This window comes from Squalius cephalus (assembly GCF_949319135.1).
Source record: "Squalius cephalus genome assembly, chromosome: 5".
In the NCBI taxonomy this organism is placed as follows: Eukaryota; Metazoa; Chordata; class Actinopteri; order Cypriniformes; family Leuciscidae; genus Squalius; species Squalius cephalus.
The window spans coordinates 41798537-41813163 of NC_137126.1; the positions used below are offsets into that span (position 1 = coordinate 41798537).

Sequence of the window (14627 nt, forward strand, 5' to 3'; positions counted from 1 at the left end):
ATCCTTCTGTCCAGCCTCTCAGCACTGGGCATCACAGGAACTTCACTCCACTGGTTTGAGTCCTATCTCACAGGTAGGTCCTTCAAGGTCGCATGGAGAGGCGAGGTATCCAGAGCACATCAACTGACCACAGGGGTTCCCCAGGGTTCAGTTCTTGGTCCCCTCCTCTTCTCCATCTACACCACATCACTGGGACACATCATACAAGCACACGGCTTCTCCTACCACTGCTATGCTGATGACACACAGCTCTTCCTCTCGTTTCAACCAGATGATCCCACAGTAGCTGCACGGATCTCAAGCTGCCTGGCAGACATCTCGACGTGGATGAAGGAACATCACCTGCAGCTCAACTTGGCAAAGACTGAGCTTCTCGTCCTCCCTGCCAATCCGTCTCTACAGCACAACTTCACTATCCAGCTAGAGTCATCATCAATCACCCCATCAAAGTCGGTGAGAAATCTTGGAGTAACGTTTGATGACCAGCTGACCTTCACAGATCACATTTCAAAGACAGCTCGATCATGCAGGTTTGCACTGCACAACATCAGGAAGATCAGGCCTTTCCTAACTGAGCATGCAACACAACTTCTCGTCCAGGCCCTGGTCATTTCTAGGCTTGACTACTGTAATGCTCTTCTGGCCGGACTTCCAGCATGTGCAACTAAACCTCTACAGATGATCCAAAATGCTGCAGCCCGTCTTGTCTTCAACGAGCCAAAGAGGGCCCACGTCACTCCTCTGTTCAGCTCACTGCACTGGCTACCTCTCGCTGCTCGCATCAAGTTCAAGGCATTGACGCTTGCTTACAGATCTATCACAGGCTCAGCTCCCTCCTACTTTCACTCACTCCTACGAGTCTACATCCCTGCCAGAAGCCTACGATCGGCCAACGAGCGACGTCTCGTGGTTCCATCCCAGAAAGCCACAAAATCACTTTCCAGAACATTCTCATTCACAGTTCCATGCTGGTGGAACGCTCTCCCCACCCTCATCCGGAATGCAGAATCCCTGACAACCTTCAAAAAACATCTGAAAACCCATCTCTTCCGGGAGCACTTAACCTCATAAAAAAAAAAAAAAAAACACCTCCCCTTTCCCTCTAACCCTCACTTATCGGGCTTATGCTACTCTGAATAATGCCTGAACGTTGTATCTCGAGCACTTCTTGCGCTGCTTCTTGTTTTTTGCCTCTTCATGATGTCTCGCTTAATCTAGTCCTACTTTGTAAGTCGCTTTGGATAAAAGCGTCTGCTAAATGACTAAATGTAAATGTAAATGTAAATACTTAAAAATAAAAATCTGCCTGCCTCTATGGGAATTTAACATAGGGGTGTACTCACTTATGCACCATGTATTTTAAGGAAGAACATTTATTTATTTACGATACATTATTCATTCACAAAGAAAATTGGTGTCCTTAAAGGTTGGATTTTTCCTAATTTTTTTAATTAAGGCATTAAGTTCAGTTTCCAAAAGATGATTTTTTATTCCTCTTTTTAGTCAACTTTAGTATGGGTGTCTAAACTTATGCATAGCACTGTAATTATTACACTTGCAAAAACAAAGCTAGATAATAAGAATATCTCTGTTCTAATCATCTCACATCTATGCACCTCTCAGTATCACTGTCCTCATCTGAATGGAAGAGATTGGGAGGTCGTAGTTCAGTGCGTTTCAACTCCTCCTTCCTCTGTCGCTCTCTCCGCTGCTCCTCCTGCGCTTCCTGCTCCTCCTTCAGGAGGAGGATGCAGAATGATGGATAATTAACTACACGGCACAAGCTGATTGGTTGGTTCCTGTTGCATCTGCAGCCAATGAGTAAGCTGCTCAACATAGTTGGCCAGTGTTTTGCTGTAACAGTTTCAAAGTTCCTCTGAAACCCTCCACCTTCCCCAGCTCCACCCGTTTAGATCTGCTATGGGTAATTTCATATATGCTAATGTGCAGCAGCAGCATGTCTTATTTGCTCACAGCAGAGTGTCTGTGTAACGTTATGTAATGAAAGTAGCAAATCTCCGGTCTTGCTCTGCAGCAGCATCATTGACATAGCAGATCTATTCTGCCAAGACCAAATACATTGTCATATGTCATATCCATTACCATGCTAAACTCTTCTGAGAGTTTTTATGATAGAAATGTATTTTAATAATAATTTTGAATAAGTTTAAAATATATTGTGAGGCTCAATTAATATCCTGTATGAAAAAACAAATCACAAAATGAGATCTCTTTAATGCCTCGTTATCTAGATAATAATGTGATTAAATGGAGAGCAAAGACACATTTTTCTTAAAGGACAAGTTCGGTATTTTACACTTAAAGCCCTGTTTACAGATCGTTTTTGATGAAATAGAACGGTTAAGATTAAATTTTGGACAAATGTTGCTGTCCCGAGAATTTTAGGTTTCTTTCGCTTTCCCAAACACCAGTAGACTGGGTGTATAGGTGCACTCGAACACTCCTTCCTAAAACACATTAAACTTTCGTTTACAAAGACGTGAAACTCACCGAGTGGTCAGGGGTGTCCACTGATATGCTCACACAAAAATCGCTGCAAAAGATGCTTTCCAACAGGTTTTATCGTAGTTTTTGTCTCCTCCATTGACTTGCATTGGATGTGCTGTGAGGTACGGTATTACTCCGCGCCGGAAACTGAAATGGGGTTGTTTTCTTCTTCTTCTTCGTTTTTTTTTTTTTTTTTTTTTTTAATTTTTTTTACGGCGGATCGCAAACAATGAAATGCCAGTGGTTTGCTTGCAAAGGTGCATTATCGCCACCAACTGGGCTGGAGTGTCTATTATTCAAGCTCTCAACGGAAGAAGTCCGGGTGTGAGGCGTTTGGAAAAATAGGTCCACAGTTTTACAACGAATGGTAAAACACCTGTTGGAAAGCATCTTTTGCAGCGATTTTTGTGTGAGCATATCAGTGGACACCCCTGACCACTCGGTGAGTTTCACGTCTTTGTAAACGAAAGTTTAATGTGTTTTAGGAAGGAGTGTTCGAGTGCACCTATACACCCAGTCTACTGGTGTTTGGGAAAGCGAAAGAAACCTAAAATTCTCGGGACAGCAGCATTTGTCCAAAATTTAATCTTAACCGTTCTATTTCATCAGAAACGATCTGTAAACAGGGCTTTAAGTGTAAAATACCGAACTTGTCCTTTAAGTCTTCTGACTGTCAGATATTTCTTCTAAAAAAAGACCCTATAGTAATGTCATCTGTGCTCAGACATTGTAATCAAAATTCAGACTTTAAAAATGAACTTTTTCCAAATTTAACGTTTTCACATACATTTTCTCATGTCTTTCTGTATGCCAATAATTGTCTCATTTGTTTTTTTTATTTGTTATTCTCCAAAAGAATTCCAGGAGAAACATCTGAAACAAAGCTAAAAATTAAAAGCATAACTGAGAACTCCTGAGTGTCATAAAATATTATCTAGCAGATATATAGAGTGCTGCAAGGATGACATATTTTTGTAGGCCAAATACCCAGAAATTGTTTTTAGCACTTATCACCATCGTCCAAAAGTCAATGGGTTTTTTGACTGAGTTTTTGCATTAATTTGTGTTGATTATCCTAATGAACAAAACATGCAAGAATCATAAACTTTTGTTGGACACAGAGCTTATTTTCTACAATAATCCAAAAGCCAAAAAAATATTTTTGGGGGGGTTGAGGAAACCAGGGTGATGCTAACGTCTGGTTTGGCCTACAAAAAAAAAATACATATTTTTTTGCAGAGCTCTATTAACAATGAGAACTTTATTTTTTCAAAATTAGTACATCAGCTACATATCATCAAGGCTAAAAGTAAAAATAACTAAAGCAGTATTGAACAAAACCACTTGATATACACAACAGCGGTGACCTCATCCACTTGAGACTGAAGTCTCACTGAAATCCAGCCACAATAATTGCATTTTTCTTTTCAAAAATGCCAGTCTTCATGAGAATGAGTATGAATATTTCAACACGTTTGGCTACGGTCGTGTCTGCCATAAATGTCAACCATTTTGTGACGCACAGAAAAAGGAAGAGAGGAAGAGAGTGAGAGAGACACACACACACAGCTCTCTTGCCTGTGGTGAGACTGTGTTAAATTCCCCCACAAACAAAATGCCATTGGTGATGTCTGCCAGGTTTGAAACCAGAGCCGCAGGGCAAGACGCATAACATGCTGAGAGTGGGGTGGAGAGGAAGAACGGATAATAATAGGTTTTGCTGCAAGAACACACAGTTTAGCACTGAAATGACTGGTTACATATGAATTTAATATTAATCACAGATGTGCTGGTGTTGTCAGATAAATGAACTAACGGCATTATGACTTCAGAATTTCATTATCTATAGACTTTTGTGTTCTTTTGTGCAGGTGTTCTTTTTGTGCTTAATTTTAAAGCTTCCGTCAAAATGTTTTGTTTGATTAACTGATTACTGTATATTAGGATTTCTGTAAGCTATTGAACATTTCCACCATTATTGCCTATATAAAAAAATTTATATTGTTATTTGAATACACATAAACGCCTAGTGTGGCATGTTTTCACAATGGCTCAGTGTTGCCAAGTCTGCGGTTTTCCCACAGAATTGGGCTACTTTTACACTGTTGTCCCCCCTGCAACCCATGCAATGGCTTTCTATAATTACAGCATCTTAAAGTCCACATGAAATTTTGAACGTTTGTTGGCTTTTAGTATGAATATGTTAGCCTTAAGGTTATCAATAAGTTACTGTGCTCCAAAACATTAAAGGGATAGTTCAGGATTTTAGACATGAATCTCTATAGCTTCCCCATAAGCAGTGTGGTGCATTGACCATGACTTACCCCCGACAGCGTCCTGTGAGCCGAGCTCCGGTCCAGTTTTGGTCAAGATGAAATTAGTCCGGGCGGCAAGTTTGCTGGGGTCACGGCAATAAAGCTTTTTTCTTCTCAAATCAATATGTGTTCAAAAGAGTGATATATTTGCAGCACAAAACCGCTGTCTATGGAGAGGTCAGACCTCGTAATGGCTTGGCACTATTTTCTTCCCCGTCATATCACTGCGCGCTGCCGCTACCTACAGCCAGCTGGGAGCCGCGCACGTGTCACTTTGTTTACAGCTCGTAAAGAGAACGATAACATGTCTGACTACAGCAGCGACGATGACAACATTGACTTCGACACACAGCCAAAAGGATATCTTTACGAACCTGAATACACAGATGACGAGTTACGCCAGATGGAGTTAGAAAGGACAGAAAGAGAGAGGATGGACAGAGAAGTTGAACAAGTTGAAGCTGGAGCCACAGCTGCTGCAGTAGCTATGTTAGCTCGTTCGTGTAGCTGTTCTGAGCACGTAAACACTGCTGTAAACACTGCCGAACAACTGAAAAAGTGGTGTGCGCCTGCGCAGCTCCCAGCTGGCTGTAGGTAGCGGCAGCGCGCAGTGATATGACAGGGGAGAAAATAGTGCCAAGCCATTACGAGGTCTGACCTCTCCATAGACAACGTTTTAGTGACGCAAATATATCACTCTTTTGAACACATATTGATTTGAGAAGAAAAAAGCTTTATTGCCGTGACCCCAGCAATCTTGCCGGACTAATTTCATCTTGACCAAAACTGGACCGGAGCTCGGCTCACAGGACGCTGTCGGGGGTAAGTCATGGTCAATGCACCACACTGCCTATGGGGAAGCTATAGAGATTCATGTCTAAAATCCTGAACTATCCCTTTAACAAGATTTCTGTCCAATCAAATGCTCTCTAGAATCTTAAGCATCCCGCCCCTTACGCTATAAATAGATGCTGAAGCTGCGGCTGCAATTGGTCATTGATTCACACAATTACTATTTTCTAAATGGTGAATGACGCATAGTGCACTACATAGGGGCTGGCCGAGCTGTGATATACAGTCAAACCAAAAAATATTCAGACACCATTTAGCATTTTTTATTTTATTTTTTTTACTAGTGGTTGCAGGACACCATAGCTCATTTATGTAAGTTAGGATAGCAAGGTGTCTGAATAGATTTTGGTTTGACTGTAGATGAAATGCTATTGGCTATTTAAAAAAAAGGGGAGGAGCAGTTCGATATGTGGAAATTACGCCAACATTGAATAACGCTGCGCATTTCAAGGCACTTCAGTAAGCCTTTAATTACTATTATTATATAATTAATGCTGTATGTATGCTATTTGGGGATTTGTAAAGTCATTAAACAGATCTAAAAAAGCATAATCATATTTTATGAAAACATACATATTTATTATATACAGTAAGCAATCAAGTGATTTGGCAGTGCTTCACTAGAGCATCTGTGAATGCAGCTTTTTAGAGCTAAACTGCACTAGCATAATGATGCAGACATAAACAATAATTAGTGCACAGTAGGAATCCTAACCTTGTGCGGCATAAATGTTTTCGAAGAACCGTGTCCTCTCTTTTCCGTAACCAAGAATACTTTGGTACTAATTTCTAGGGGGGGGGGGGAAACAATGAGATTGTTTATAAATTGTTAAATTGTTTATAGATATATCATTATGTTATAGATTGTTATGTCATTTTTTTTAGACTAGCCAATATTATCACTGGTCTACCAAAAAAAAAAAAAAAAAGTTGGGGTCTGTAAGATATATATATTTTTTTAATACAGCCTCTCATGCTCAAAAAGGGTGTGATTATTTAATAAAATATTACAGTAAAACAGTTATGTTGTGAAAAATTATTCCAATTTAAAATATCTGTTTTCTATTTTAATATATTTTAAAATGCAATTTATTCCTGTGATGTCAAAACTGAATTTTCAGTAGCCATTACTCCAGTCTTCAGTGTCACATGATCCTTCAGAAATCATTCTGATAAGCTGATTTTCTTCCCTGGTAATGAATTTATTAAAACTAAATGCTTTCATCACAATTACAGAGTGTGTTCTCTATTGATTTTATAACATATTCAGCTATAGACAAACAAATACACTACTGAAAATACATATTTATCATAAAGTTCTTCAATGATGAGTTTTGTAACATTTTAAACTTTCTTCCCCCACTTTCAATGGTTTTACTTACATGAAAGGTTAGAATGTTTAGAATGAAAGATCAAAAGGATAAACAATGCAAATTCATTTTCACAGCCTTCTTGGCTCATATTTACCAAGGGTGCCTGCCAATAATTCTGACCACGACTATACACTGTTCAATATATATTAATAATATAAAATATATATATTATATCTAATGTTTAATGCAAACCCATAACCATTGTAAGATGTACTGACGCAGCCAAAACTGTCTTTGGCCATCCTTGTTGTTTAGCCCTTATAAAATACAAATATTTAAGCGGCAGCTCATGAATGCAAAATAGGCAAGCAACCCTAAAATGAGGGCAAGTGCTCTAATATGACCCCTTGAAGTGAATGTAATCTGACTGGATGGGCACAATTCTCAGATTGTGACATTCCACATCGAACTTGCACCTATATTCGCACAGCAAATCAGCTGATTTTAATTAACACGTTTGTTTGCACCTATGCTGTGTGCAGTCTCATATTTTTCACTCAGCTGCAGAAAGAGGACAGTGTGTGCAGATATAATCATTGGGTATGTGTGAGAGTTTTGCTGATAAAGCCTCACACCTCGTTTTCCTGTGAAGAATGTGGAGGGGTTTCGTGAACGAGATTGTCATCAGCTTCAGAGATCTCCTCCTTTGGTGCTTAGTAGAAAAACACAAGTCATTTCAGGATTTCACAGCCAGCACAGCTGCATAGGAATGAGAATTAAAATACAGCCCACAAAATCCAAAGATGTGACATTACGACACAAGAAAGTTAATTACAGGCAAAGTGCTTGAAGTTTTTCCTCACTTAGTAATAATGAAGTTCTAAGACAATTATCTCAGGCTTCGTCAGAGATATACAGTTTGCTCATGACACATGCAGTGGGACTATTGTGCAATTTTCCAATCATAAAAAATTCAGAATTTTAGTATTCTAGAAAGTGCAGAATTTTACATATTTTTTTTCTTTATTTATGTCAATGTTTTATTGTTAAAAATAAAATAAAAAATGCATTATACACACACATTCCTATTAACCTCCAGTTTATTAAATATTTTAAAAACGTTTTCTCTTGGTTTTCTCTTACATATGAAGATTAAGGGAACATTCATGTTATAATTTTGCGAACATTATGGGAGCGTTCGTTTTTTAATGTTCTCTGAAGTAGTAGCATTTAAAACCCGTTAAATGAACATCTAAATGTTAAATGTCGCCTCTGGCTTGCTTAGTTGGGGACACTTAATATTAAGCAATATTATTGATTTGACTGCACTGACACTCTTGGATAAGAACTCAACTTAGCTGGATGATGAAACGACTGTTTTCTGCAGACCTGCTTTATAGCTCAATTGAACTTTACACAGTTTTTGAACTGATTTCAACTGAATAATGTCTACTATTGTCTTTTCAGAGCTGCTTTACAGCAGAGTGGAATACTGTTTTCATCATTGAATTGTTATTTTTCTGTTTATCACAGTTTATCGCTTTGAAACAATCTGTATTGTATAAAGCGCTATATAAATAAAGGTGACTTAACATCTTACAAAACATTTCAGGGGAACAAAAATACGTTTTTGTGCTAACATGTTGAGAGAAAAGACCATATAACTTTGAATGAATGATTAATGTTACAGGGAGAATGTTTGTTCATAATTTTGAGAGAACCTAGACAGAATGTTAGCCGAATTCCCTATTAGCTGGGTTTAAATCCTAGATTGTCTCAGAATTTTGGACCCCAGAGAATACTGTGCCATGGTGCTCCCCTTCTCAGTCTCTTTTACCCTATCAAATGCTATCTATATTATCTCTTAATTCTGGAATAGAGGTAGAAAAGGAGACAGAGGTCTCTGCTCCGGCCGCTCCCTCACTCATGTCCTCCATGCCCTTGTCCACATCCTCCCTCTCCCCTGCTGATAGATGATCTCATTTGCAGTAAATCTGTTTGTGTCTGAGCCAGACATGCCAGAGAGCTCTGCCTCCACTGACGGCACACTGCTCTACCCCTACTGGGCCTAAAGCCACAACATATGAGCCGCATTTAAACACAGTTTAAGGAACTGTTACCTTAAAGAGCAAATCGACTTCACATTGACCATGCTTGGTTACTAAAAACAACACAATATGTTCAATAGGACCATAATCAAGGATGGATTATGTTGACACAATTAATGCCATGTAGAATACATTTGATGTTTAATCTATAGCTTTGAGGAGCTGGATTTTAAACCAATGAGACTCTTTATGAAGTTGAAGTCCAACAACAAATAATTTGCCTGTCCACCCTGAAAGCCAGAGGGCTGCACAATCATAACTAATCAGAAAATAGGCCTATTTGATGTTTAATATACAACAAAAGGTGGGTCACGGGTTTTATGGACCTAACCACTTGAGAGACCTCTCGAGCTGTCTTAACTTCTGAAAGAGACGACGGATCAAGGACGGATTATGGACCACGACAAGGACCAGGTCTCCAGCTGAGACACTAGCTATATATATATATATATATATATCTTTTAGAAAGTATTACATACAAGGTCATGTTTCTCTACTGTTGATAATTTTGATTCAGTTGAATTATTTTGTACGATTTTGAACGATTCATTGATCAAATAAACGATGGCTCTACAGTGCGACCATTTCAGTCGCATTTGCATGTGACTGATTATAAAATATTTGGACATGCCACAAGTGACCCAATCGAAGCTCATGAATAGTTCAATCAGAATAAAGACTACAACTCCAAAGATGCATCTACACTGTGCAATGGTTAAGTTTAGCATTGCTTGCCTTTAGTCATCAGAGGAGTTTAGAAAAAGTTGTGTGTGACAGACTTCAGAGACATTATGTTTTGTGTGTATTTATGTTTACAAGGTGACAGGTTAAGATGAGTTGCTGTTGTTTGTTTGCAATCTTTTGAAATACAATTTGATTATCAGAATTAAGGGTCGGAAATTAACGGGACTTGGGGCAAAAATTCCACCAAAATGAATAATTAGTTAATTAATAATTAACAAATAGATTAGCGATGTGGGGGCAAAAAATGCCACTTCATGAGGTCTTGTTTTTTATATTTATAACATATGATATAGTTATGCAATCACATAAGCAATAGAGCCGTTTTCCCCAAATATCAGCACGATTCCAAATTTAATATTGATTTTATACAATAGTTTAATACACAAGAAGTTAATATAAGTGATTTACATTTTAGACACAAAATTGGTATTTTTGCTCTATTTCGCAGATGAAAATAGTTCCAATGCATAACTGATGCACATCTCTGAGCAAAACAAAGCAGTATTTCATTACTGACTGAAATTAATCGAGTGAGTCAATGATTCAATGACCCAAGACTACATCCAAAATCACATACTTCTCTACTATATAGTACGTTAAAAACAGAATGTCCGAATTCACAGTATTCATAAAAGAGTAAACAAAAAGTACCTGGATGACCAACTTCTTCTGGCGAGATTCTGAAGTGTGCATACAGTGGACACGGGAGAGGATTTGTGAATGGAAGTGAAGCAATGTAACTGACACTGGTAGGTCACGTGATAATGAAAACATGGCGGATGTAGTACGTCCGGATTACATTCATTCTATATAGAATATACGTTTTTTGCGGTCGTGAAGAATTATTTATTCAAAATAAGTACCTATTCAAGAGAGTATGTGATTTCGGACGCAGCCGGTCACTTGTTTCGTTACTGAATGAATCAGCCATTTTTGAAAACATCGATTGAATCAATTACTCAATTACAAAGATAGTGCTGCCACCTACTGGTGGTTTTAGTTTCACATTTAAACATCATTTCGATTTTTATTAATCATTTCATATTTCTATATTAAAAAATCATGCCACTTAAGAGCTGCATTAAACAGTTTGTGTAAATATACCTAAATGTCACTTCAGATGCAGCTTCTGTGCCACCTACACACTGCAGATGGATTTAGTTGATACTGATTTCATGTTTTGACTCAGCTTTATAAATTAGTATAATTTGTAAATAGTTTTTGTTGTATTATCTGTATTTAGTGTATCAGTTAAATGCTGTTACAATAATTTAGATCCTTATTGTTTTATGCCACATAAACAACATTTATAACGACACTGTCTCCTTAGCTTCTTTTTCAAAAGGGTAGCTTTGAATTACTTTTAATTATGATTAGCTTGTACACTGCCAAACAATAGTTTGAAAGCAGCTTAGGAGGAATACTGTAACTTTATGCTTTAAAAAAACAACAGCATCTTATATTACTCCCTCTGGAATACATCAAAATACTCCGTAAGCAAATACAAACGTGCATATGTTCGCTTCATTGCTTTAAAAAAATGAGCACACAGGTGGCAAATAAAAGCACACCACAGGAGCACAAAGGACATTTGTTTAGTCTATCCTTGGAGAAGCCTCACGCTACTCTGTTTCATCGCAAAAGGAATGCGTACAACTACCGATTACGCAACTAGAATGTTAAACAGACCATCTGGAAGAATGGTTTAAGAGCACTGCTGGAGTTTAAAAACGCATGGTGCAAATATCACGACAGCAGCAGCATTACTTATAATCGGATAACAGCATTCCTTGTATTACTGTTGGCATGCTATCTAATAACAATTCACATCACTGAATACATGAGAACACTCAAAAGGAACCTGCCTGCACATGCTTAAACACATAAAGATAATAAATGCAAAGCTCTGGCACTCATTCGACATTGTACATTCCCATGATACATTAGGCTCTTTGCAGATCAGCGCGTTTTACTTTACTATTTAAGGCATGTAGTTATAGGAAGAGATGGCACTGCTCTGGCCCACTTCACAGGAGTAATTGTGTTTCAAACGACAGGCTCTGTGTCTCATTCATTACATCTGCGTCTATTATGTAAAGCCACTGGGAGAAACACAGAGCCGTGCTGAACTCCTCAGCAAGACTAAAGAGCATCCTTCACTCTTTATAGCCACGAGACTCTACAGTCGGTCTCAACGCAAGAGAAGGGAAGTGAGAAAGGGTGATGCCCTTATCACAGGTGATGCTGTCAGTGTCATTAATTTGCTCTGTTTCCATGTCCATTAAGAGTAATTGGAGAACTTTAGGCCGAGGATCAAGACAGATGTGTATGCTCCTAGGGAGCTTGGACCATGCGCCATGGGAGAAAAAGTCCACACTAATCACATCAGAGTTGAAAAGAAAGGTAGAAAAGTTTTTTTTTTTTTTTTTTTTTTTAAAGCTGAAACTGAAAAAAAAAACTATTGAACTGACTCAACAAAAAGTAGCCTAAGTTCTGTCATGACAACTCTTGGAGTGTTTTAGCCTGACTACGTCAGACTTCGTACTTCCGCTCAATTTCAGTTCGCTTCTGTACTCAGTCTGAGATAGCGACCTATCTCCCAGTTTTCCTCCGGCCTCAAAACAGCCGGCCAATCAACGAACAGAGGGCAGGCTGAGAGCCGTGACGTAGACGCTAAGATTGTACCGTGGATGCGTATATTTACTTCACATAATCTGCAAGTCGTTCACAGCCATGTTCACTCCGGTATTTCGCTCGATGGTTTTGTTTTCGCATCATACATACATTTCCCCGCCACGAGAAAGAAAACGCTTTTCAATTATGCCCTTCCAGACTCTGTCTACGAAGCAAAGCGAAGGTATTACCAGGCTAGGGGTGTTTGGCTTGGTAATAAATAGTACAATGTTGATATGATTTGCCTTGGCAGAATAGATCTACTATGCTGCTGCTGCAGAGCAAGTACTGGACTTGCTACTGCCAATACAAACATGCTGTTGTGAGCAAGTAAGACATGCTGCTGATGTACATGAATTACCCATAGCAGATCTATACAGGTGGAGCTGGGAAGGTGGAGGGCTTCTAAAAGTGCGCTGCAACTGCTACAGAAAATGCTGACCAATGCTCAGAAAAAAAGTGCAGTTTTTTAACCTGCAAAAAAAAAAAAAAAAAAACTGCATGCATTTTGCATAAGAACATTGTTTTGGTTGTGATTCAGCTCGGCATGACTGTGCGGATGTATGCTGCCAATTAAACAACATTCACTAACTACTAGGCGGCTTAATAACCAGTTAAGACGGAAAGGACCTCAAGCTGTCACGTTATGTGTAGGACAAAGCTCATGGAGACGAGGAATATGTAGAAATAACATTTAATAACCAAACTCTCAGGGGAAACATCAAACGCTCACACTTACAATGACGGACAAAGACTGAAGGAGAACACAAGGTATAAAAATACACAGGGACTAACAAGATAACTAATGAGGTGATTGACAATGCACAGGTGATAGACTTGACTAATTAGAACAATCATGGAACACTAGGACACAGACAGTCACAGGACTGAACCAAAAACACAATGAAGGGGGGAAACACAGATCATACATGTAACACAAGCTAAGCTAATAGCTCAAGATGTAACAGTAGCTGCCTACCCATAATAGATATGGTTGGCTACTACTTCCTTGAAAATAAATTCCAGCACAACAACCATAATTAAATGACTTTTCAAAATAGATACTTTACAGCGAACTGTTACACAAATAGGCTGCACATGGCAATTTATCTGTGCAATAAAATACATTAGCCTACTCGAGATTTAGCGTGCAGCATGTCAACCTTTCCCGGAGGAACTGTTCCTTATACGAGACACTCGAGTGACACGTGCGCAATTCTCCGATTTCCCGCGAAAACCATCCCGTCAGGTCTAAAGTATACTTATTTATAAGGCTTCCCATAGTGAATCGGGGTAAGACAAAATCCCGTTTTGGAAGAAGGATTGATGAACTATTGACTTATTTAAATCTTTTTATTTTTGAAAAAAAAAAAAAAAAAAATTATTTGTGTGCCTTTACCTTTTTCACATTCCACAGACTTAGCCTATGCTTGTGATGTCTTAGATGTCTTATATAAACCGTGCTACCTTCTCTTCTTGTCCCAGATAATTCATGATGAGTTTCTTTGGTTTCAGGTGAAGTGACTCCAACACATCCTCAGCACAGCTCCCTCTGACTGAACTGTAGACTCTACGGGTCAGTGGTCACTGGTCCCTGTCTGCGATGAAATCTCTCCCAAAATATCTCACATTTAAACGGTTTGTGAACCACACATGGTCCAGAATCTAAAGAGACATCGCTCTGAACTGCCATTTTCACTGTTTTTGTTTGAAAGAAGATGATTCGCCAGTCCATCAAAATAATAATGAATTATATACACAGTTAAAATTAATATTTATATAGCAATGATGCATTAAATTGATCAAAAGTGACAGGAAACGTTTTCTATTTCAAATAAATGCAGTCCTTTTAAACTTTCTATTCATCAAAGAATCCTGGAAAAAAAAATATATATATTTCCACAAAAATATTACTTTAATATGAATAAAAAATGATCAATTGTTTTCAACATTGATAATAATAAGAAATGTTTTTGAGCACTAAATCAGCATATTAGAATGAAGGGGGATTCTGAGGGATCATGTGACACTTAAGCCTGGAGTAATGATGCTGAAAATTCAGCTTTGACACCACAGGTATAAATTACATTTTAAAATATATTTAAAAGGAAAAA

General features: G+C 38.4%; 1 protein-coding gene across 1 annotated transcript in view; it reads right to left on the reverse strand.

Annotated features, from left to right (window-relative positions):
* Positions 1-7727, reverse strand: part of LOC307158250 (uncharacterized protein) — a 30908-nt gene extending 23181 nt beyond the window's left edge. Inside the window, exons 1-2 of the mRNA XM_079870673.1 lie at positions 7624-7727; positions 1617-1735 (exon numbers count right to left, since the gene is read on the reverse strand). The gene's annotated coding sequence lies outside the window, so the exon portion shown is untranslated. The remainder of the gene's footprint in view (positions 1-1616; positions 1736-7623) is intronic.
* Positions 7728-14627: the final 6900 nt, after the last annotated feature.